This window comes from Lissotriton helveticus, chromosome 1_1, assembly GCF_964261635.1.
Source record: "Lissotriton helveticus chromosome 1_1, aLisHel1.1, whole genome shotgun sequence".
NCBI classification, from domain to species: Eukaryota; Metazoa; Chordata; class Amphibia; order Caudata; family Salamandridae; genus Lissotriton; species Lissotriton helveticus.
In genome coordinates this window covers 1706804510-1706829985 of record NC_136057.1, presented here as the reverse complement: position 1 = coordinate 1706829985, position 25476 = coordinate 1706804510, and positions in this window count along the sequence as shown.

Here is a 25476-nt window from a genome sequence, read left to right as displayed (position 1 = left end):
TTCTGTGCGGCGCTGGAGGAATGAGTTGCTGAAATGGTCGGGCTGTGAGAGTGTGCTAAGAATGCGTCAGGCGACTAGAACTGGTAATGAGAAATGTTTGGAACTGGCACGGTCCTGGGAGCTGGTGGTGCAGGCTTTACGGGACTACCTAACGGAAGGCGAGGAATCCGACTAGGTATTGGACGGGATTCCATGGAATTGCTTGATTGTCAGAACTTCCTGGTAGTTGGCACCCTAGAGCAGGAGAGGACTATTGGTGCCCGCATCAGCAGCAGTTGGTGGGGAGGGGGGGACGTTGGGTAGGGATCATGGGAGGGGAGTTACCCGGCCCGCAGCGGCCTCCTGGCATTGGGGGGCCCTGGGAAGTAGTCATGACGATTAGGAGGAATACTGGAGGAGTGACCTAAGGCGGGCTGGACTGGGGTGTTTAGGGTGTTATGGGGTAAAAGCAGATACGATTTGTTGCGTCCGGCCTAAGGCCCGGCCAGGGCACACACTGAGGTGCCTCCAGCGAACTGATTCATTGATGCGCCGCCCTGCCTCCGGGATGTGGGCTACTCGGCTGTGTATTATGTTACTATCAATCTGAATGTTGCGGCCCATCAGTGTATAGGCTGGCCAGTTGATTTTGGTTATTCCCAATTCTGCAATAAAAATATATTTAAAAAAAAAAAAAAAAAAAGACCCACCCAGACGTCCCATCGTCTCGGGCTGTGACTCATGCCTTGAGCCCCTGTCGAAGTATGTGGATTTTTTCCTAAAGCCCTTTATCTGTAATGTTACATCATACTTGAAAGATACCACCGATTTCCTGAATAAAATAGAGGGGATGGAGTTTAATCCACTCGAGGAAATAATGGTAACCATGGACGTCACGTCCCTCTATACGCAAATCCCCCAAGGAGAAGCGTTGGAGGTGATGGAGATGTACCTTGATACAAGAGATCGCCCTCATCGAGTGCCTACCAGATTTATTCTGGAACTTGCTGAATTAACATTGAAGAAGAATTATTTTTGCTTCAATGGGGAGTTCTTCATTCAAATCAAAGGGACAGCCATGGGTTGTCCCTATGCTCCGGAGATGGCCATATTGTTTATGGCCCAGTATGAAGAAAAATTTGTGGAACATAATAACCCCTACAAGAAATGTATCAAACAATGGCTAAGATACATCGACGACGTGTGGCTCCTGTGGCAGGGGAGCCACACCGAATTGATAGAATTCCATCAATGGCTAAATAACAAACACTGTGACATCAAATTTTCAATTGAACAAAGCAGCTCCAAAATGACATTTTTGGACGTGGAAATCAGCTGCGTTGACGGTCATCTAAAATCATCCCTTTTTAGAAAAAAGACGGATAAAAATACCATCCTCCACCACCGCAGTGCGCACCCACGCAACTTAAAAACTAATCTACCTTATGGGCAGCTACTTCGTATTAGGAGGAACTGCTCCGAGCTAGTGGACTATGACTCACATGCACAAACGTTTTGTGAGGAAATGAAAACCAGAGGTTACCCCAGGAAGTTGTTAAAACACGCCTATAAAAGAGCACGTTACACCCCAAGGGAGTGTTTACTACAAAGCAAGGCAAAAACAGAACTGGACACACTGGTCTGTGTAACAACGTTTGGCCCTCATACTCATAAAATCAGACAAACTATATTGAAAAACTGGCACCTATTGGAGGGACTAGAATGTCCTTTTCCCAGACCGATTTTCGCCTACAAAAAAAACCGCAGTATTGGACAACAAATAGTGCGTGCCGATGTCACTATTGAGAAACCCAAACATGACCTACTTTCAATATGGGGCCTTAAGCCTATCGAAGGGCACCATCGGTGCGGAAACTGCGTTTCATGTGATACAACAATTGAGGGCAGTGAATTCCAGCATAAAAATGTGAGGTGGAAGAACCAAGGGTTCTCGAACTGCAGGACACGCAATGTCGTGTATGCAATTATCTGCGCCTGGGAAAACTATATATTGGGAAAACCAATCAGCAGGTAAATACCCGCATAACACAACATAGGTCAAGAATAAAAACCAAAGTGCTGACCGCTCCAATGGTTCAACACTTTATTGACAGTGGGCACACTGAGACTGACTTCAAGTGGACGGTCCTCTATACAATGACCCAAGCCAAACATGCCAAAGATGTAGATGATGTCTTACTGAGGAAAGAGGCATATTTAATATTACGATTCAATAGCCTACAACCTGGCTTAAATTCGATTTCTGAAATTTCAAGAATATAAATGGTTCACCACCTGCATGATTGTGCAGTGCTCCGCCAGTGAAATCTGGAGTAGCCCCCCCTTGTAACTTGAATCATTCTTGTGGCAAGCTACCGCTTTTGCCCGAACACCAATAATTAAATCAATGTGTCTAAACACAGCAACACTCGCATTAAGGTGAAGGGACTACATATCCCATAAACTCCAGCTTATCACGTGACTCACAATCTATCACGTGGTTCTTTGAACATGGTGACTTTCTGGCCGAATGAGTCTTCCGACTGATGCGGATTGCCGTTTTTTGAGAGCAAGTGACAGCGTTGCGAGTTTCTGAGGTAAGCGAAATGACACAGGGCGGTCCTTAAAGGACTGCAGAACAGTATAGCGGCCGCTAACTGTCCTGTTCATTATTCTAGAATCGTACAGACACGCCAAAGGTCTTCAAACTAAAGGGGAAGCCGCAGAGAAAACAGACCGAGCGCTGAGGAAAAGGTATGCACCCGGCGCCGGTTTGTGTCATTTGACTTTGAAAAACATACGTACAGTTCAGTCACTCTGACCCTCCTTTTAGGTACAAAGATAGGACTACCGCCGGCCCGGTGGCTGAAATTTTGAACTGCGCGCTCCCGGGGTGCTGATAGATCTAGTCAAGTGATAGACCTACAATTCACAGGTATTTTCCAAGAGTGCTTTTGGCAGTACAGGCAATGGCTGTATCATTTAGGCCAATGTTCTAATTGAGATTATTGCCATCTTTTTAGAAATCACCCATTTTGACCAAAAAAGAATACTTGAACTTTGGAAACCTGCTGTCTACCCCCCAAAAAAAGGTATTTTTTGAATCTATAGTAGAGGGCAATTTAAATAGGGGATGAAAATGAGGAGTAAAATATCTGACTCATTTTCTTTGTACATAATTTACAGAGGATTAAAACGAGAAAGCCCTGATGAGAACTTGTATAATGAAAAATCAAGTTTGAAACGCGTCGGCAAAAGCAGGAAGGAACTAATTGATCGGTGTATCAACCAGATTATTGCAAAATCTGTATTTGTTAAAGTCAATTTGTTTCCCCTTTTCCTTTCTGTGATTAGCTTCACTTTCAATATTTATTTTCACTTAAAGATTAATGCTTCTTGTATTTATGAATTTTTATATGTACATTGAATGAAGGAATGTTTTTCTGTTTATTATGGTAAGAAATATGTATATGTTGTACTGTGTAAATGTAGTGTAAATGGAGTGTTTTTCTCATGCAATTTATGCTTTAAGCTAATGAGATTTATAGAAGAAAAGTGAATGGTTTAAATAAAGCAGACCATACAAATCAAAAATAAGTTTGGTTTGTTGCTCCAACTAAGTAGCTATATGAAATGAATTCTAGGGCCGGGATCTCTTTTTCTAAAAATGGTATAAACACTGCATTGGCTCCGGAAATAAATAACTAGTGTGCCCTGGTATACACACTGGTAATGCTCCGGAAGTGGAAGCGTAGTGTCCATGGTATACAAACAGGTAATGCTCCGTAAGTGGAAGCGTAGTGTGCCATGGTATAAACAACGGTAATACTCAGGAAGTAAAAGTCTATTATACCATGGTGTACACTGGTAATGCTCCGAAATCGGAAGCATAGTGTCCATGGTATACACACCGGTAATGTTCCGTAAGTGGAAGTGTAGAGTCCAATGGTATACAAACTGGTAATGCTCAGGAATCGGGAGCATAGTGTCCATGGTATACACAGCGGTAATGCTCCACAAGTAGAAGCGTAGTGTGCCATGGTATACACATCGGTAATGCTTCGGAAGTAAAAGCCCAGTGTACCATGGTATACACAGGTAATGCTCCGGAATTGGAAGCATAGTGTCCATGGTATACACACCAGTAAAGGTCCGGAAGTGGAAGCATAGTGTGCCATGGTATATACATGGGTAATGCTCCGGAAGTAAATGCCTAGTGTGCCATGGTATATACACCGGTAATGCTCCGGAAGTGGAAGTTTAGTGTGCCATGGTATACACACCGGTAATGCTCCGGAAGTGGAAGCCTAGTATGCCGTGGTATACACACCAGTAATGCTGCGGAACTGGATCATAGTGTGCAATGGTAAACACAATGGTAATGCTCTAGTATACACACCGGTAATGCTCCGGAAGTGGAAGCGTAGTGTCGATGGTATGTACACCAGTAATGCTCCAGAAGTGGAAGCGTAGTGTGCCATGTTATACACACCGGTAATACTCAGGAAGTAAAATCCTAGTGTACCGTGGTATACACGGGTAATGCTCCGGAATTGGAAGCATAGTGTCCATGGTATACACACCAGTAATGCTCCGGAAGTGGAAGAGTAGTCTGCCTTGGTATATACACGGGTAATGCCCTGGAAGTAAATGCCTAATGTGCCATGGTATACACATCGGTAATGCTCCGGAAGTGAAAGCATAGTGTCCATGGTATACAAACTGGTAATGCTCCGGAATTGGAAGCATATTTTCCATGGTATGCACAGCGGTAATGCTCCAAAAGTAGAAGCATGGTGTTCCATGGTATACACACCGGAAATGCTCCAGAAGTGAAAGCATAGTGTGTCAGGGTATACACACCGGTCATACTCCGGAACAAAAAGCATAGTGTACCATAGTATTCACTGGTAATGCTCTGGAATTGGAAACATAGTGTCCATGGTATAGACACCGGTAATGCTCGGGAAGTGGAAGAGCAGTGTGACATGGTATACACACCGGTAATGCTCCGGAAGTGTAAGTGTAGTGTGCCATGGTATGCACACCGGTAATGCTCCAGAAGTGGAAGTGTAGTGTGCCATGGTATACACAACGGTAGTACTCCAGAATTAAAAGTCTTGTGTACCATGGTATACACTGGTAATGCTCCAGTATTGGAACCATAGTGTCCCTGGTATACACACCGGTAATGCTCCGGAAGTGGAAGCATAGTGTGCCATGGTATACACACTGGTAATGCTCCAGAAGTGGAAGCGTAGTGTGCCAGGATATACACACCGGTAATGCTCTGGAATCGGAAGCATAGTATGCTGTGGTATACACACCAGTAATGCTCCGGTACTGGAAGCGTAGTGTGCCATGGTAAACACATTGGTAATGCTTTAGAAGTGGAGCATTTCCAGTAATCAGATGTGGAAGCTGTGGTATGCACACGGGTAATGCTTCAGAAGCATAGTGTGCCATGGTAAACAGACCGGTAATGCTCCAGAAGTGGAAACACAATGGTAATGTTCCAAAAATGGAAATGTATGGTGAACACACCGGTAATGTTCTGGAAGTGGAACCGTAATGGCCATGGTATACACACAGAAGAGTAGGATGCCATGATATACACAGCGGTAATGCTCCAAAAGTGGAAGCCTAGTGTGCCATGGTATACACATGGGTAATGCACTGGAAGTGGCAACGTAGTGTGCCATGGTATACACACTGGTAATACTCCAGAAGTAAAAGCCTAGTGTGCGATGGTATACACACTGGTAAGGCTACGGAAGTGGAAGCGTAGTGTCCACGGTATACACACTGGTAATGGTCTGGAAGTGGAAGTGTAGTGTGCCATTGTATACACACCGGGAATGTTCTGGAAGTGGAAGCGTCGTGTACATGGTACACACATGGATAATGCTCCGGCAGTAAAAGCCTAGTGCGCCATGGTATACACACAGGTAATGATCCGGAAGTGAAAGCGTAGTGTGCCATGGTATACACACTGGTAACGCTCCAGTAGTGGACTCGTAGTGTCCATGGTATAGTCACTGGTAATGCTCCAGAAGTGGAAGGGTAGTGTGCCATGTTTTACACATCAGTAATGCTCCGGAAGTGGAAGCGTCATGTCCATGGTATACACATGGGTAATGTTGCAGCAGTAAAAGCCTAGTGTGCCATGGTATACGCACCAGTAATGGTCCAGAAGTGGAAGTATAGTGTGCCATGGTATACACACGGGTAATGCTCCAGATGTCAATGACTAGTGTGCCCTGGTATATACACCGGTAATGCTCAGAAAGAGGAAACGTAGTGTCCATGGTATATACACCAGTAATGCTCCGGAATTGGAAGCATAGTGTCCATGGTATACACACCAGTAATGCTCCAGAAGTGGAAGCGTAGTGTCAAATGGGATACAAACAGGTAATGCTCCAGAAGGAAAAGCATAGTGTGCCATGGTAAACACACCAGCAATGCTCCAAAAGTAGAAGCGTAGTGTGCCATGGTATACACACTGGTAATGCTCCAGAAGTGGAAGCGTAGTGTCCATGGTATACTCACTGGTAATGTTCCAGAAGTGGAAAGGTAGTGTGCCATGGTATACACATCAGTAATGCTCCGGAAGTGTAAGCGTCGTGTCCAGGGTATACACATGGGTAATGCTCCAGCAGTAAAAGCCTACTGTGCCATGGTATACGCACCGGTAATGCTCCGGAAGTGGTAGCTAAGTGTGCCATGGTATACATACATACAGACCGGTAATGGTCCGGAAGTGAAAGCATAGTGTGCCATGATATACACACCGGTAATGCTCCGGGAGTGGAAGTGTAGAGTCAAATGGTATGCAAACTGGTAATGCTCCGGAATTGGAACCAAAGTGTCCATGGTATACACAGCGGTAATGCTCCAAAAGTAGAAGCGTAGTGTGCCATGGTCTACACACCGGTAATGCTCCGGAAGTAAAAGCCTAGTGTACTATGGTATACACGGGTAATGCTCCAGAACTGAAAGCGTGGTGGCCATGGTATACACACCAGTAATGCTCCGGAAGTGCAAGCGTAGTGTGCCATGGTATACAAACCGGTAATGGTCCGGCAGTGGTAGCATAGTGTGCCACGGTATATACACGGGTAATGCTCCAGAAGTAAATGCATAGTGTGCCATTGTATACACACCGGTAATTCTCCGGAAGGGGAAGCGTAGTGTCCATGGTATTCACACGGGTAATGATCCGGAACTGGAAGTGTAGTGTGCCATGGTAAACACACTGGTAATGCTCTAGAAGTGGAGCATTTCCAGTAATCGGAAGTGGAAGCGTAGAGTGCTATGGTATTTACACTGATAATGCTTCAGAAGCATAGTGTGCCATGGTAAGCACACAGTAATGCTCCAGAAGTGGAATCATAATGTGCCATGATAAACACAACGGTAATGCTCCAAAAATGGAAATGTAGTGTTCCATGGTAAACACACTGGTAATGATCCGGAAGTGGAAGTGTAATGGCCATGGTATACACACCGGTAATGCTCCAAAAGTAGAAGCGTAGGATGCCATGATATACACACCGGTAATGCTCCGGATGTTGAAGCCTAGTGTGCCATGGTATACACATGGGTAATGCACTGGAAGTGGAAGCGTAGTGTGCCATGGTATACACTGGTAATGCTCCGGAAGTGGAAGCCTAGTGTGCCATGGTATACACACAGGTAATGATCCGGAAGTGAAAGCGTAGTGTGCCATGGTATACACACTGGTAACGCTCCAGTAGTGGACTCGTAGTGTCCATGGTATAGTCACTGGTAATGCTATAGAAGTGGAAGGGTAGTGTGCCATGTTTTACACATCAGTAATGCTCCGGAAGTGGAAGTGTGATGTCCATGGTATACACATGGGTAATGCTGCAGCAGTAAAAGCCTAGTGTGCCATGGTATACGCACCAGTAATGGTCCGGAAGTGGAAGTATAGTGTGCCATGCTATACACACGGCTAATGCTCCAGATGTCAATGACTAGTGTGCCCTGGTATATACACCGGTAATGCTCAGAAAGAGGAAGCGTAGTGTCCATGGTATATACACCAGTAATGCTCCGGAATTGGAAGCATAGTGTCCATGGTATACACACCAGTAATGCTCCAGAAGTGGAAGCGTAGTGTCAAATGGTATACAAACAGGTAATGCTCCAGAAGGGAAAGCATAGTGTGCCATGGTAAACACACCAGCAATGCTCCAAAAGTAGAAGCGTAGTGTGCCATGGTATACACACTGGTAATGCTCCAGAAGTGGAAGCGTAGTGTCCATGGTATAATCACTGGTAATGCTCTAGAAGTGGAAAGGTAGTGTGCCATGGTAGACACATCAGTAATGCTCCGGAAGTGGAAGCGTCGTGTCCAGGGTATACACATGGGTAATGCTCCAGCAGTAAAAGCCTACTGTGCCATGGTATACGCACCGGTAATGCTCCGGCAGTGGTAGCTAAGTGTGCCATGGTATACATACATACAGACCGGTAATGGTCCGGAAGTGAAAGCATAGTGTGCCATGATATACACACCGGTAATGCTCCGGGAGTGATAGTGTAGTGTCAAATTGTATGCAAACTGGTAATGCTCCGGAATTGGAACCAAAGTGTCCATGGTATACACAGCGGTAATGCTCCAAAAGTAGAAGCGTAGTGTGCCATGGTCTACACACCGGTAATGCTCCGGAAGTAAAAGCCTAGTGTACTATGGTATACACGGGTAATGCTCCAGAACTGAAAGCGTAGTGGCCATGGTATACACACCAGTAATGCTCCGGAAGTGCAAGCGTAGTGTGCCATGGTATACAAGCCGGTAATGGTCCGGAAGTGGTAGCATAGTGTGCCACGGTATATACACGGGTAATGCTCCAGAAGTAAATGCATAGTGTGCCATTGTATACACACCGGTAATGCTCCGGAAGGGGAAGCGTAGTGTCCATGGTATTCACACGGGTAATGATCCGGAACTGGAAGAGTAGTGTGCCATGGTAAACACACTGGTAATGCTCTAGAAGTGGAGCATTTCCAGTAATCGGAAGTGGAAGCGTAGAGTGCTATGGTATTTACACTGATAATGCTTCAGAAGCATAGTGTGCCATGGTGAGCACACCAGTAATGCTCCAGAAGTGGAATCATAATGTGCCATGATAAACACAACGGTAATGCTCCAAAAATGGAAAAGTAGTGTGCCATGGTAAACACACTGGTAATGATCCGGAAGTGGAAGTGTAATGGCCATGGTATACACACCGGTAATGCTCCAAAAGTAGAAGCGTAGGATGCCATGATATACACACCGGTAATGCTCCGGAAGTTGAAGCCTAGTGTGCCATGGTATACACATGGGTAATGCACTGGAAGTGGAAGCGTAGTGTGCCATGGTATACACACCGGTAATGCTCCGGAAGTGGAAGCCTAGTGTGCCATGGTATACACACAGGTAATGATCCGGAAGTGAAAGCGTAGTGTGCCATGGTATACACACTGGTATGGCTCTGGAAGTGGAACCATTGTGTCCATGGTATACACATTGGTAATTCTCTGGAAATGGAAGCGTAGTGTGCCATAGTATACACACCGATATTGCTCCGGAAGTTGATGCGTTGTGTCCATGGTATTCACATGGGTAATGCTCCGGAAGTGAAAGCGTAGTGCGCCATGGTAAACACACTGCTAATGCTCCAGAAGTGGAAGCGTAGTGTCCATGATATACACACTGGTAATGCTCCGGAAGTGTAAGCTTAGTGTGCCATGGTATACACACCGGTAATGCTCCGGAAGTGGAAGCGTCCTGTTCATGGTATACACATGGATAATGCTCCGGCAGTTAAAGCCTAGTGTGCCATGGTATACCCACTGGTAATGGTCTGGAAGTGGAAGCATAGTGTGCCATGGAATACACACGGGTAATGCTCCGAAAGTAAATGACTAGTGTGCCCTGGTATACACACCGGTAATGCTCAGGAAGTGGAAAAGTAGTGTCTATGGTATACACACCAGTAATGCTCCAGAAGTGCAAGCGTAGTGTGCCATGGTATACACACCGGTAACACTCAGGAACTAAAAGTCTATTGTACCATGGTATACACCGGTAATGCTCCGGAAGTGGAAGCATAGTCTCCATGGTATATACACCGGTAATGCTCCAGAAGTGGAAGCGTAGTGTCAAATGGTATGCAAACTGGTAATGCTCTGGAATTGAAACTAAAGTGTCCACGGTATACACACTGGTAATGCTCCGGAAGTGGAAGTGCAGTATGCCATTGTATACACACCGGGAATGCTCCGGAAGTGGAAGCGTCGTGTACATGGTACACACATGGGTAAATCTCCGGCAGTAAAAGCCTAGTGTGCCATGGTATATGCACTGGTAATGCTCCGGAAGTGGAAGTCTAGTGTGCCATGGTATACACACAGGTAATGCTCCGGAAGTAAAAGCCTAGTGTACTATGGTATACACGGGTAATGCTCCAGAATTGAAAGCATAGTGGCCATGGAATACACACCAGTAATGCTCCGGAAGTGGAAGCGTAGTGTGCCATGGTATACAAACTGGTAATGGTCCGGAAGTGGTAGCATAGTGTGCCATGGTATATACACGGGTAATGCTCCGGAAGTAAATGCATAGTATGCTATGGTATATACACCGGTAATGCTCCGGAAGGGGAAGCGTAGTGTCCATGGTATACACACGGGTAATGATCCGGAAGTGGTAGCGTAGTGTGCCATGGTATACACACCGGTAATGCTCCAGAAGTGGAAGTGTAGTGTGCCATGGTATACACACTGGTAATAGTCCAGAATTAAAAGTCTAGTGTACCATGGTATACACTGGGAATGCTCCGAAAATAGAACCATAGTGTCCCTGGTATACACAGCGGTAATGCGCCGGAAGTGGAAGCATAGTGTGCCATGGTATACACACCGGTAATGCTCTGGAAGTGGAAGCGTAGTGTGCCATAGTATGCACACCGGTAATGCTCCGGAAGTAGAAGTGTCGTGTACCATGGTAAACACACTGGTAATGCTCTAGAAGTGGAATCATAATGTGCCATGATAAACACAACTCTAATGCTCCAAAAATGGAAATGTAGTGTGCCATGGTAAACACACTGGTAATGATCCAGAAGTGGAAGTGTAATGGCCATGGTATACACACCGGTAATGCTCCAAAAGTAGAAGCGTAGGTTGCCAAGATATACACACCGGTAATGCTCCGGAAATTGAAGCCTAGTGTGCCATGGTATACACAAGGGCAATGCACCGGAAGTGGAAGCGTAGTGTGCCATGGTATACACACTGGTAATGCTCCTGAAGTAAAAGCCTAGTGTGCCATAGTATACACATTGGTAATGCTCCGGAAATGGAAGCGTAGTGTGCCATGGTATGCACACAGATAATGCTCCGGAAGTTGATGCGTCGTGTCCATGGTATTCACATGGGTAATGCTGCGGCAGTAAAAGCCTATTGTGCCATGTTATAGGCACCGGTAATGTTCCGGAAGTAAAAGCGTAGTGTGCCATGATAAACACACCAGTAATGCTCCAAAAGTAGAAGTGTAGTGTGCCATGGTATACACACTGCTAATGCTCCCGAAGTGGAAGCGTAGTGTCCATGATATACACACTGGTAATGCTCCGGAAGTGTAAGCTTAGTGTGCCATGGTATACACACCGGTAATGCTCCGGTAGTGGAAGCATCCTGTTCATGGCATACACATGGGTAATGCTCCGGCAGTAAAAAGCCTAGTGTGCCATGGTATACGCACCGGTAATGGTCCGGAAGTGGAAGCATAGTGTGCCATGGTATACACACGGGTAATGCTCCGGAAGTAAATGACTAGTGTGCCCTGGTATACACACCGGTAATGCTCAGAAAGTGGACGCGTAGTGTCCATGGTATACACACCAGTAATGCTCCGAAGTGGAAGCGTAGTGTGCCATGGTATACACACCGATAATACTCAGGAAGTAAAAGTCTATTGTACCATGGTATACACCGATAATGCTCCGGAATTGGAAGCATAGTGTCCATGGTATACACAGTGGTAATGCTCCGGAAGTGGAAGTGTAGTGTGCCATTGTATACACACCGGGAATGCTGTGGAAGTGGAAGCGCCGTGTACATGGTACACACATGGGTAATGCTCCGGCAGTAAAAGCCTAGTGTGCCATGGTATATGCACTGGTAATGCTCTGGAAGTGAAAGCGTAGTGTGCCATGGTAAACACACCAGTAATGCTCCAAAAGTAGAAGCGTAGTGTGCCATGGTATATACACTGGTAATGGTCCAGAAGTGGAAGCGTAGAGTCCATAGTATACTCACTGGTAATGCTCCAGAAGTGGAAGGGTAGTGTACCATGGTATACACATCAGTAATGCTCCGGAAGTGGAAGCATAGTGTCCATGGTATACACATGGGTAATGCTCCAGCAGTAAAAGCCTAGTGTGCCATGGTATACGCACCGGTAATGCTACGGAAGTGGTAGCTTAGTGTGCCATGGTATACACACCAGTAATGGTCTGGAAGTGGAAGCATAGTGTGCCATGGTATACACATGGGTAATGCTCCGGAAGTAAATGACTAGTGTGCCCTAGTATACACATCGGTAATGCTCAGGAAGAGGAAGCGTAGTGTCCATGGTATACACACCAGTAATGCTCTGGAAGTGGAAGTGTAGTGTGCCATGGTATACACACTGGTAATAGTCCAGAATTAAAAGTCTAGTGTACCATGGTATACACTGGGAATGCTCCGAAAATAGAACCATAGTGTCCCTGGTATACACAGCGGTAATGCTCCAAAAGTAGAAGCGTAGTGTGCCATGGTCCACACACCGGTAATGCTCCGGAAGTAAAAGCCTAGTGTACTATGGTATACACGGGTAATGCTCCAGAACTGAAAGCGTAGTGGCCATGGTATACACACCAGTAATGCTCCGGAAGTGCAAGCGTAGTGTGCCATGGTATACAAGCCGGTAATGGTCCGGAAGTGGTAGCATAGTGTGCCACGGTATATACACGGGTAATGCTCCAGAAGTAAATGCATAGTGTGCCATTGTATACACACCGGTAATGCTTCGGAAGGGGAAGCGTAGTGTCCATGGTATTCACACGGGTAATGATCCGGAACTGAAAGAGTAGTGTGCCATGGTAAACACACTGGTAATGCTCTAGAAGTGGAGCATTTCCAGTAATCGGAAGTGGAAACGTAGAGTGCTATGGTATTTACACTGATAATGCTTCAGAAGCATAGTGTGCCATGGTGAGCACACCAGTAATGCTCCAGAAGTGGAATCATAATGTGCCATGATAAACACAACAGTAATGCTCCAAAAATGGAAAAGTAGTGTGCCATGGTAAACACACTGGTAATGATCCGGAAGTGGAAGTGTAATGGCCATGGTATACACACCGGTAATGCTCCAAAAGTAGAAGCGTAGGATGCCATGATATACACACCGGTAATGCTCCGGAAGTTGAAGCCTAGTGTGCCATGGTATACACATGGGTAATGCACTGGAAGTGGAAGCGTAGTGTGCCATGGTATACACACTGGTATGGCTCTGGAAGTGGAAGCATTGTGTCCATGGTATACACATTGGTAATTCTCTGGAAATGGAAGTGTAGTGTGCCATAGTATACACACCGATATTGCTCCGGAAGTTGATGCGTTGTGTCCATGGTATTCACATGGGTAATGCTCCGGAAGTGAAAGCGTAGTGCGCCATGGTAAACACACTGCTAATGCTCCAGAAGTGGAAGCGTAGTGTCCATGATATACACACTGGTAATGCTCCGGAAGTGTAAGCTTAGTGTGCCATGGTATACACACCGGTAATGCTCCGGAAGTGGAAGCGTCCTGTTCATGGTATACACATGGATAATGCTCCGGCAGTTAAAGCCTAGTGTGCCATGGTATACCCACTGGTAATGGTCTGGAAGTGGAAGCATAGTGTGCCATGGAATACACACGGGTAATGCTCCGAAAGTAAATGACTAGTGTGCCCTGGTATACACACCGGTAATGCTCAGGAAGTGGAAAAGTAGTGTCTATGGTATACACACCAGTAATGCTCCAGAAGTGCAAGCGTAGTGTGCCATGGTATACACACCGGTAACACTCAGGAACTAAAAGTCTATTGTACCATGGTATACACCGGTAATGCTCCGGAAGTGGAAGCATAGTCTCCATGGTATATACACCGGTAATGCTCCAGAAGTGGAAGCGTAGTGTCAAATGGTATGCAAACTGGTAATGCTCTGGAATTGAAACTAAAGTGTCCACGGTATACACACTGGTAATGCTCCGGAAGTGGAAGTGCAGTGTGCCATTGTATACACACCGGGAATGCTCCGGAAGTGGAAGCGTCGTGTACATGGTACACACATGGGTAAATGTCCGGCAGTAAAAGCCTAGTGTGCCATGGTATATGCACTGGTAATGCTCCGGAAGTGGAAGTCTAGTGTGCCATGGTATACACACAGGTAATGCTCCGGAAGTAAAAGCCTAGTGTACTATGGTATACACGGGTAATGCTCCAGAATTGAAAGCATAGTGGCCATGGAATACACACCAGTAATGCTCCGGAAGTGGAAGCGTAGTGTGCCATGGTATACAAACCGGTAATGGTCCGGAAGTGGTAGCATAGTGTGCCATGGTATATACACGGGTAATGCTCCGGAAGTAAATGCATAGTATGCTATGGTATATACACCGGTAATGCTCCGGAAGGGGAAGCGTAGTGTCCATGGTATACACACGGGTAATGATCCGGAAGTGGTAGCGTAGTGTGGTATACACACCGGTAATGCTCCAGAAGTGGAAGTGTAGTGTGTCATGGTATACACACTGGTAATAGTCCAGAATTAAAAGTCTAGTGTACCATGGTATACACTGGGAATGCTCCGAAAATAGAACCATAGTGTCCCTGGTATACACAGCGGTAATGCGCCGGAAGTGGAAGCATAGTGTGCCATGGTATACACACCGGTAATGCTCTGGAAGTGGAAGCGTAGTGTGCCATAGTATGCACACCGGTAATGCTCCGGAAGTAGAAGTGTAGTGTACCATGGTAAACACACTGGTAATGCTCTAGAAGTGGAATCATAATGTGCCATGATAAACACAACTCTAATGCTCCAAAAATGGAAATGTAGTGTGCCATGGTAAACACACTGGTAATGATCCAGAAGTGGAAGTGTAATGGCCATGGTATACACACCGGTAATGCTCCAAAAGTAGAAGCGTAGGATGCCATGATATACACACCGGTAATGCTCCGGAAGTTGAAGCCTAGTGTGCCATGGTATACACAAGGGCAATGCACCGGAAGTGGAAGCGTAGTGTGCCATGGTATACACACTGGTAATGCTCCTGAAGTAAAAGCCTAGTGTGCCATAGTATACACATTGGTAATGCTCCGGAAATGGAAGCGTAGTGTGCCATGGTATGCACACAGATAATGCTCCGGAAGTTGATGCGTCGTGTCCATGGTATTCACATGGGTAATGCTGCGGCAGTAAAAGCCTATTGTGCCATGTTATAGGCACCGGTAATGCTCCGGAAGTAAAAGCGTAGTGTGCCATGATAAACACACCAGTAATGCTCCAAAAGTAGAAGTGTAGTGTGCCATGGTATACACACTGCTAATGCTCCCGAAGTGGAAGCGTAGTGTCCATGATATACACACTGGTAATGCTCCGGAAGTGTAAGCTTAGTGTGCCATGGTATACACACCGGTAATGCTCCGGTAGTGGAAGCATCCTGTTCATGGCATACACATGGGTAATGCTCCGGCAGTAAAAAGCCTAGTGTGCCATGGTATACGCACCGGTAATGGTCCGGAAGTGGAAGCATAGTGTGCCATGGTATACACACGGGTAATGCTCCGGAAGTAAATGACTAGTGTGCCCTGGTATACACACCGGTAATGCTCAGAAAGTGGACGCGTAGTGTCCATGGTATACACACCAGTAATGCTCCGAAGTGGAAGCGTAGTGTGCCATAGTATACACACCGATAATACTCAGGAAGTAAAAGTCTATTGTACCATGGTATACACCGATAATGCTCCGGAATTGGAAGCATAGTGTCCATGGTATACACAGTGGTAATGCTCCGGAAGTGGAAGTGTAGTGTGCCATTGTATACACACCGGGAATGCTGTGGAAGTGGAAGCGCCGTGTACATGGTACACACATGGGTAATGCTCCGGCAGTAAAAGCCTAGTGTGCCATGGTATATGCACTGGTAATGCTCTGGAAGTGAAAGCGTAGTGTGCCATGGTAAACACACCAGTAATGCTCCAAAAGTAGAAGCGTAGTGTGCCATGGTATATACACTGGTAATGGTCCAGAAGTGGAAGCGTAGAGTCCATAGTATACTCACTGGTAATGCTCCAGAAGTGGAAGGGTAGTGTACCATGGTATACACATCAGTAATGCTCCGGAAGTGGAAGCATAGTGTCCATGGTATACACATGGGTAATGCTCCAGCAGTAAAAGCCTAGTGTGCCATGGTATACGCACTGGTAATGCTACGGAAGTGGTAGCTTAGTGTGCCATGGTATACACACCAGTAATGGTCTGGAAGTGGAAGCATAGTGTGCCATGGTATACACATGGGTAATGCTCCGGAAGTAAATGACTAGTGTGCCCTGGTATACACATCGGTAATGCTCAGGAAGAGGAAGCGTAGTGTCCATGGTATACACACCAGTAATGCTCTGGAAGTGGAAGTGTAGTGTGCCATGGTATACACACTGGTAATAGTCCAGAATTAAAAGTCTAGTGTACCATGGTATACACTGGGAATGCTCCGAAAATAGAACCATAGTGTCCCTGGTATACACAGCGGTAATGCTCCAAAAGTAGAAGCGTAGTGTGCCATGGTCTACACACCGGTAATGCTCCGGAAGTAAAAGCCTAGTGTACTATGGTATACACGGGTAATGCTCCAGAACTGAAAGCGTAGTGGCCATGGTATACACACCAGTAATGCTCCGGAAGGGCAAGCGTAGTGTGCCATGGTATACAAGTCGGTAATGGTCCGGAAGTGGTAGCATAGTGTGCCACGGTATATACACGGGTAATGCTCCAGAAGTAAATGCATAGTGTGCCATTGTATACACACCGGTAATGCTCCGGAAGGGGAAGCGTAGTGTCCATGGTATTCACACGGGTAATGATCCGGAACTGGAAGAGTAGTGTGCCATGGTAAACACACTGGTAATGCTCTAGAAGTGGAGCATTTCCAGTAATCGGAAGTGGAAGCGTAGAGTGCTATGGTATTTACACTGATAATGCTTCAGAAGCATAGTGTGCCATGGTGAGCACACCAGTAATGCTCCAGAAGTGGAATCATAATGTGCCATGATAAACACAACGGTAATGCTCCAAAAATCGAAAAGTAGTGTGCCATGGTAAACACACTGGTAATGATCCGGAAGTGGAAGTGTAATGGCCATGGTATACACACCGGTAATGCTCCAAAAGTAGAAGCGTAGGATGCCATGATATACACACCGGTAATGCTCCGGAAGTTGAAGCCTAGTGTGCCATGGTATACACATGGGTAATGCACTGGAAGTGGAAGCGTAGTGTGCCATGGTATACACACTGGTATGGCTCTGGAAGTGGAAGCATTGTGTCCATGGTATACACATTGGTAATTCTCTGGAAATGGAAGCGTAGTGTGCCATAGTATACACACCGATATTGCTCCGGAAGTTGATGCGTTGTGTCCATGGTATTCACATGGGTAATGCTCCGGAAGTGAAAGCGTAGTGCGCCATGGTAAACACACTGCTAATGCTCCAGAAGTGGAAGCGTAGTGTCCATGATATACACACTGGTAATGCTGCGGAAGTGTAAGCTTAGTGTGCCATGGTATACACACCGGTAATGCTCCGGAAGTGGAAGCGTCCTGTTCATGGTATACACATGGATAATGCTCCGGCAGTTAAAGCCTAATGTGCCATGGTATACCCACTGGTAATGGTCTGGAAGTGGAAGCATAGTGTGCCATCGAATACACACGGGTAATGCTCCGAAAGTAAATGACTAGTGTGCCCTGGTATACACACCGGTAATGCTCAGGAAGTGGAAAAGTAGTGTCTATGGTATACACACCAGTAATGCTCCAGAAGTGCAAGCGTAGTGTGCCATGGTATACACACCGGTAACACTCAGGAACTAAAAGTCTATTGTACCATGGTATACACCGGTAATGCTCCGGAAGTGGAAGCATAGTCTCCATGGTATATACACCGGTAATGCTCCAGAAGTGGAAGCGTAGTGTCAAATGGTATGCAAACTGGTAATGCTCTGGAATTGAAACTAAAGTGTCCACGGTATACACACTGGTAATGCTCCGGAAGTGGAAGTGCAGTGTGCCATTGTATACACACCGGGAATGCTCCGGAAGTGGAAGCGTCGTGTACATGGTACACACATGGGTAAATCTCCGGCAGTAAAAGCCTAGTGTGCCATGGTATATCCACTGGTAATGCTCCGGAAGTGGAAGTCTAGTGTGCCATGGTATACACACAGGTAATGCTCTGGAAGTAAAAGCCTAGTGTACTATGGTATACACGGGTAATGCTCCAGAATTGAAAGCATAGTGGCCATGGAATACACACCAGTAATGCTCCGGAAGTGGAAGCGTAGTGTGCCATGGTATACAAACCGGTAATGGTCCGGAAGTGGTAGCATAGTGTGCCATGGTATATACACGGGTAATGCTCCGGAAGTAAATGCATAGTATGCTATGGTATATACACCGGTAATGCTCCGGAAGGGGAAGCGTAGTGTCCATGGTATACACACGGGTAATGATCCGGAAGTGGTAGCGTAGTGTGCCATGGTATACACACCGGTAATGCTCCAGAAGTGGAAGTGTAGTGTGCCATGGTATACACACTGGTAATAGTCCAGAATTAAAAGTCTAGTGTACCATGGTATACACTGGGAATGCTCCGAAAATAGAACCATAGTGTCCCTGGTATACACAGCGGTAATGCGCCGGAAGTGGAAGCATAGTGTGCCATGGTATACACACCGGTAATGCTCTGGAAGTGGAAGCGTAGTGTGCCATAGTATGCACACCGGTAATGCTCCGGAAGTAGAAGTGTAGTGTACCATGGTAAACACACTGGTAATGCTCTAGAAGTGGAATCATAATGTGCCATGATAAACACAACTCTAATGCTCCAAAAATGGAAATGTAGTGTGCCATGGTAAACACACTGGTAATGATCCAGAAGTGGAAGTGTAATGGCCATGGTATACACACCGGTAATGCTCCAAAAGTAGAAGCGTAGGATGCCATGATATACACACCGGTAATGCTCCGGAAGTTGAAGCCTAGTGTGCCATGGTATACACAAGGGCAATGCACCGGAAGTGGAAGCGTAGTGTGCCATGGTATACACACTGGTAATGCTCCTGAAGTAAAAGCCTAGTGTGCCATAGTATACACATTGGTAATGCTCCGGAAATGGAAGCGTAGTGTGCCATGGTATGCACACAGATAATGCTCCGGAAGTTGATGCGTCGTGTCCATGGTATTCACATGGGTAATGCTGCGGCAGTAAAAGCCTATTGTGCCATGTTATAGGCACCGGTAATGCTCCGGAAGTAAAAGCGTAGTGTGCCATGATAAACACACCAGTAATGCTCCAAAAGTAGAAGTGTAGTGTGCCATGGTATACACACTGCTAATGCTCCCGAAGTGGAAGCGTAGTGTCCATGATATACACACTGGTAATGCTCCGGAAGTGTAAGCTTAGTGTGCCATGGTATACACACCGGTAATGCTCCGGTAGTGGAAGCATCCTGTTCATGGCATACACATGGGTAATGCTCCGGCAGTAAAAAGCCTAGTGTGCCATGGTATACGCACCGGTAATGGTCCGGAAGTGGAAGCATAGTGTGCCATGGTATACACACGGGTAATGCTCCGGAAGTAAATGACTAGTGTGCCCTGGTATACACACCGGTAATGCTCAGAAAGTGGACGCGTAGTGTCCATGGTATACACACCAGTAATGCTCCGAAGTGGAAGCGTAGTGTGCCATAGTATACACACCGATAATACTCAGGAAGTAAAAGTCTATTGTACCATGGTATACACCGATAATGCTCCGGAATTGGAAGCATAGTGTCCATGGTATACACAGTGGTAATGCTCCGGAAGTGGAAGTGTAGTGTGCCATTGTATACACACCGGGAATGCTGTGGAAGTGGAAGCGCCGTGTACATGGTACACACATGGGTAATGCTCCGGCAGTAAAAGCCTAGTGTGCCATGGTATATGCACTGGTAATGCTCTGGAAGTGAAAGCGTAGTGTGCCATGGTAAACACACCAGTAATGCTCCAAAAGTAGAAGCGTAGTGTGCCATGGTATATACACTGGTAATGGTCCAGAAGTGGAAGCGTAGAGTCCATAGTATACTCACTGGTAATGCTCCAGAAGTGGAAGGGTAGTGTACCATGGTATACACATCAGTAATGCTCCGGAAGTGGAAGCATAGTGTCCATGGTATACACATGGGTAATGCTCCAGCAGTAAAAGCCTAGTGTGCCATGGTATACGCACTGGTAATGCTACGGAAGTGGTAGCTTAGTGTGCCATGGTATACACACCAGTAATGGTCTGGAAGTGGAAGCATAGTGTGCCATGGTATACACATGGGTAATGCTCCGGAAGTAAATGACTAGTGTGCCCTGGTATACACATCGGTAATGCTCAGGAAGAGGAAGCGTAGTGTCCATGGTATACACACCAGTAATGCTCTGGAAGTGGAAGTGTAGTGTGCCATGGTATACACACTGGTAATAGTCCAGAATTAAAAGTCTAGTGTACCATGGTATACACTGGGAATGCTCCGAAAATAGAACCATAGTGTCCCTGGTATACACAGCGGTAATGCTCCAAAAGTAGAAGCGTAGTGTGCGATGGTCTACACACCGGTAATGCTCCGGAAGTAAAAGCCTAGTGTACTATGGTATACACGGGTAATGCTCCAGAACTGAAAGCGTAGTGGCCATGGTATACACACCAGTAATGCTCCGGAAGGGCAAGCGTAGTGTGCCATGGTATACAAGCCGGTAATGGTCCGGAAGTGGTAGCATAGTGTGCCACGGTATATACACGGGTAATGCTCCAGAAGTAAATGCATAGTGTGCCATTGTATACACACCGGTAATGCTCCGGAAGGGGAAGCGTAGTGTCCATGGTATTCACACGGGTAATGATCCGGAACTGGAAGAGTAGTGTGCCATGGTAAACACACTGGTAATGCTCTAGAAGTGGAGCATTTCCAGTAATCGGAAGTGGAAGCGTAGAGTGCTATGGTATTTACACTGATAATGCTTCAGAAGCATAGTGTGCCATGGTGAGCACACCAGTAATGCTCCAGAAGTGGAATCATAATGTGCCATGATAAACACAACGGTAATGCTCCAAAAATCGAAAAGTAGTGTGCCATGGTAAACACACTGGTAATGATCCGGAAGTGGAAGTGTAATGGCCATGGTATACACACCGGTAATGCTCCAAAAGTAGAAGCGTAGGATGCCATGATATACACACCGGTAATGCTCCGGAAGTTGAAGCCTAGTGTGCCATGGTATACACATGGGTAATGCACTGGAAGTGGAAGCGTAGTGTGCCATGGTATACACACTGGTATGGCTCTGGAAGTGGAAGCATTGTGTCCATGGTATACACATTGGTAATTCTCTGGAAATGGAAGCGTAGTGTGCCATAGTATACACACCGATATTGCTCCGGAAGTTGATGCGTTGTGTCCATGGTATTCACATGGGTAATGCTCCGGAAGTGAAAGCGTAGTGCGCCATGGTAAACACACTGCTAATGCTCCAGAAGTGGAAGCGTAGTGTCCATGATATACACACTGGTAATGCTGCGGAAGTGTAAGCTTAGTGTGCCATGGTATACACACCGGTAATGCTCCGGAAGTGGAAGCGTCCTGTTCATGGTATACACATGGATAATGCTCCGGCAGTTAAAGCCTAATGTGCCATGGTATACCCACTGGTAATGGTCTGGAAGTGGAAGCATAGTGTGCCATCGAATACACACGGGTAATGCTCCGAAAGTAAATGACTAGTGTGCCCTGGTATACACACCGGTAATGCTCAGGAAGTGGAAAAGTAGTGTCTATGGTATACACACCAGTAATGCTCCAGAAGTGCAAGCGTAGTGTGCCATGGTATACACACCGGTAACACTCAGGAACTAAAAGTCTATTGTACCATGGTATACACCGGTAATGCTCCGGAAGTGGAAGCATAGTCTCCATGGTATATACACCGGTAATGCTCCAGAAGTGGAAGCGTAGTGTCAAATGGTATGCAAACTGGTAATGCTCTGGAATTGAAACTAAAGTGTCCACGGTATACACACTGGTAATGCTCCGGAAGTGGAAGTGCAGTGTGCCATTGTATACACACCGGGAATGCTCCGGAAGTGGAAGCGTCGTGTACATGGTACACACATGGGTAAATCTCCGGCAGTAAAAGCCTAGTGTGCCATGGTATATCCACTGGTAATGCTCCGGAAGTGGAAGTCTAGTGTGCCATGGTATACACACAGGTAATGCTCTGGAAGTAAAAGCCTAGTGTACTATGGTATACACGGGTAATGCTCCAGAATTGAAAGCATAGTGGCCATGGAATACACACCAGTAATGCTCCGGAAGTGGAAGCGTAGTGTGCCATGGTATACAAACCGGTAATGGTCCGGAAGTGGTAGCATAGTGTGCCATGGTATATACACGGGTAATGCTCCGGAAGTAAATGCATAGTATGCTATGGTATATACACCGGTAATGCTCCGGAAGGGGAAGCGTAGTGTCCATGGTATACACACGGGTAATGATCCGGAAGTGGTAGCGTAGTGTGCCATGGTATACACACCGGTAATGCTCCAGAAGTGGAAGTGTAGTGTGCCATGGTATACACACTGGTAATAGTCCAGAATTAAAAGTCTAGTGTACCATGGTATACACTGGGAATGCTCCGAAAATAGAACCATAGTGTCCCTGGTATACACAGCGGTAATGCGCCGGAAGTGGAAGCATAGTGTGCCATGGTATACACACCGGTAATGCTCTGGAAGTGGAAGCGTAGTGTGCCATAGTATGCACACCGGTAATGCTCCGGAAGTAGAAGTGTAGTGTACCATGGTAAACACACTGGTAATGCTCTAGAAGTGGAATCATAATGTGCCATGATAAACACAACTCTAATGCTCCAAAAATGGAAATGTAGTGTGCCATGGTAAACACACTGGTAATGATCCAGAAGTGGAAGTGTAATGGCCATGGTATACACACCGGTAATGCTCCAAAAGTAGAAGCGTAGGATGCCATGATATACACACCGGTAATGCTCCGGAAGTTGAAGCCTAGTGTGCCATGGTATACACAAGGGCAATGCACCGGAAGTGGAAGCGTAGTGTGCCATGGTATACACACTGGTAATGCTCCTGAAGTAAAAGCCTAGTGTGCCATAGTATACACATTGGTAATGCTCCGGAAATGGAAGCGTAGTGTGCCATGGTATGCACACAGATAATGCTCCGGAAGTTGATGCGTCGTGTCCATGGTATTCACATGGGTAATGCTGCGGCAGTAAAAGCCTATTGTGCCATGTTATAGGCACCGGTAATGCTCCGGAAGTAAAAGCGTAGTGTGCCATGATAAACACACCAGTAATGCTCCAAAAGTAGAAGTGTAGTGTGCCATGGTATACACACTGCTAATGCTCCCGAAGTGGAAGCGTAGTGTCCATGATATACACACTGGTAATGCTCCGGAAGTGTAAGCTTAGTGTGCCATGGTATACACACCGGTAATGCTCCGGTAGTGGAAGCATCCTGTTCATGGCATACACATGGGTAATGCTCCGGCAGTAAAAAGCCTAGTGTGCCATGGTATACGCACCGGTAATGGTCCGGAAGTGGAAGCATAGTGTGCCATGGTATACACACGGGTAATGCTCCGGAAGTAAATGACTAGTGTGCCCTGGTATACACACCGGTAATGCTCAGAAAGTGGACGCGTAGTGTCCATGGTATACACACCAGTAATGCTCCGAAGTGGAAGCGTAGTGTGCCATAGTATACACACCGATAATACTCAGGAAGTAAAAGTCTATTGTACCATGGTATACACCGATAATGCTCCGGAATTGGAAGCATAGTGTCCATGGTATACACAGTGGTAATGCTCCGGAAGTGGAAGTGTAGTGTGCCATTGTATACACACCGGGAATGCTGTGGAAGTGGAAGCGCCGTGTACATGGTACACACATGGGTAATGCTCCGGCAGTAAAAGCCTAGTGTGCCATGGTATATGCACTGGTAATGCTCTGGAAGTGAAAGCGTAGTGTGCCATGGTAAACACACCAGTAATGCTCCAAAAGTAGAAGCGTAGTGTGCCATGGTATATACACTGGTAATGGTCCAGAAGTGGAAGCGTAGAGTCCATAGTATACTCACTGGTAATGCTCCAGAAGTGGAAGGGTAGTGTACCATGGTATACACATCAGTAATGCTCCGGAAGTGGAAGCATAGTGTCCATGGTATACACATGGGTAATGCTCCAGCAGTAAAAGCCTAGTGTGCCATGGTATACGCACTGGTAATGCTACGGAAGTGGTAGCTTAGTGTGCCATGGTATACACACCAGTAATGGTCTGGAAGTGGAAGCATAGTGTGCCATGGTATACACATGGGTAATGCTCCGGAAGTAAATGACTAGTGTGCCCTGGTATACACATCGGTAATGCTCAGGAAGAGGAAGCGTAGTGTCCATGGTATACACACCAGTAATGCTCTGGAAGTGGAAGTGTAGTGTGCCATGGTATACACACTGGTAATAGTCCAGAATTAAAAGTCTAGTGTACCATGGTATACACTGGGAATGCTCCGAAAATAGAACCATAGTGTCCCTGGTATACACAGCGGTAATGCTCCAAAAGTAGAAGCGTAGTGTGCGATGGTCTACACACCGGTAATGCTCCGGAAGTAAAAGCCTAGTGTACTATGGTATACACGGGTAATGCTCCAGAACTGAAAGCGTAGTGGCCATGGTATACACACCAGTAATGCTCCGGAAGGGCAAGCGTAGTGTGCCATGGTATACAAGCCGGTAATGGTCCGGAAGTGGTAGCATAGTGTGCCACGGTATATACACGGGTAATGCTCCAGAAGTAAATGCATAGTGTGCCATTGTATACACACCGGTAATGCTCCGGAAGGGGAAGCGTAGTGTCCATGGTATTCACACGGGTAATGATCCGGAACTGGAAGAGTAGTGTGCCATGGTAAACACACTGGTAATGCTCTAGAAGTGGAGCATTTCCAGTAATCGGAAGTGGAAGCGTAGAGTGCTATGGTATTTACACTGATAATGCTTCAGAAGCATAGTGTGCCATGGTGAGCACACCAGTAAT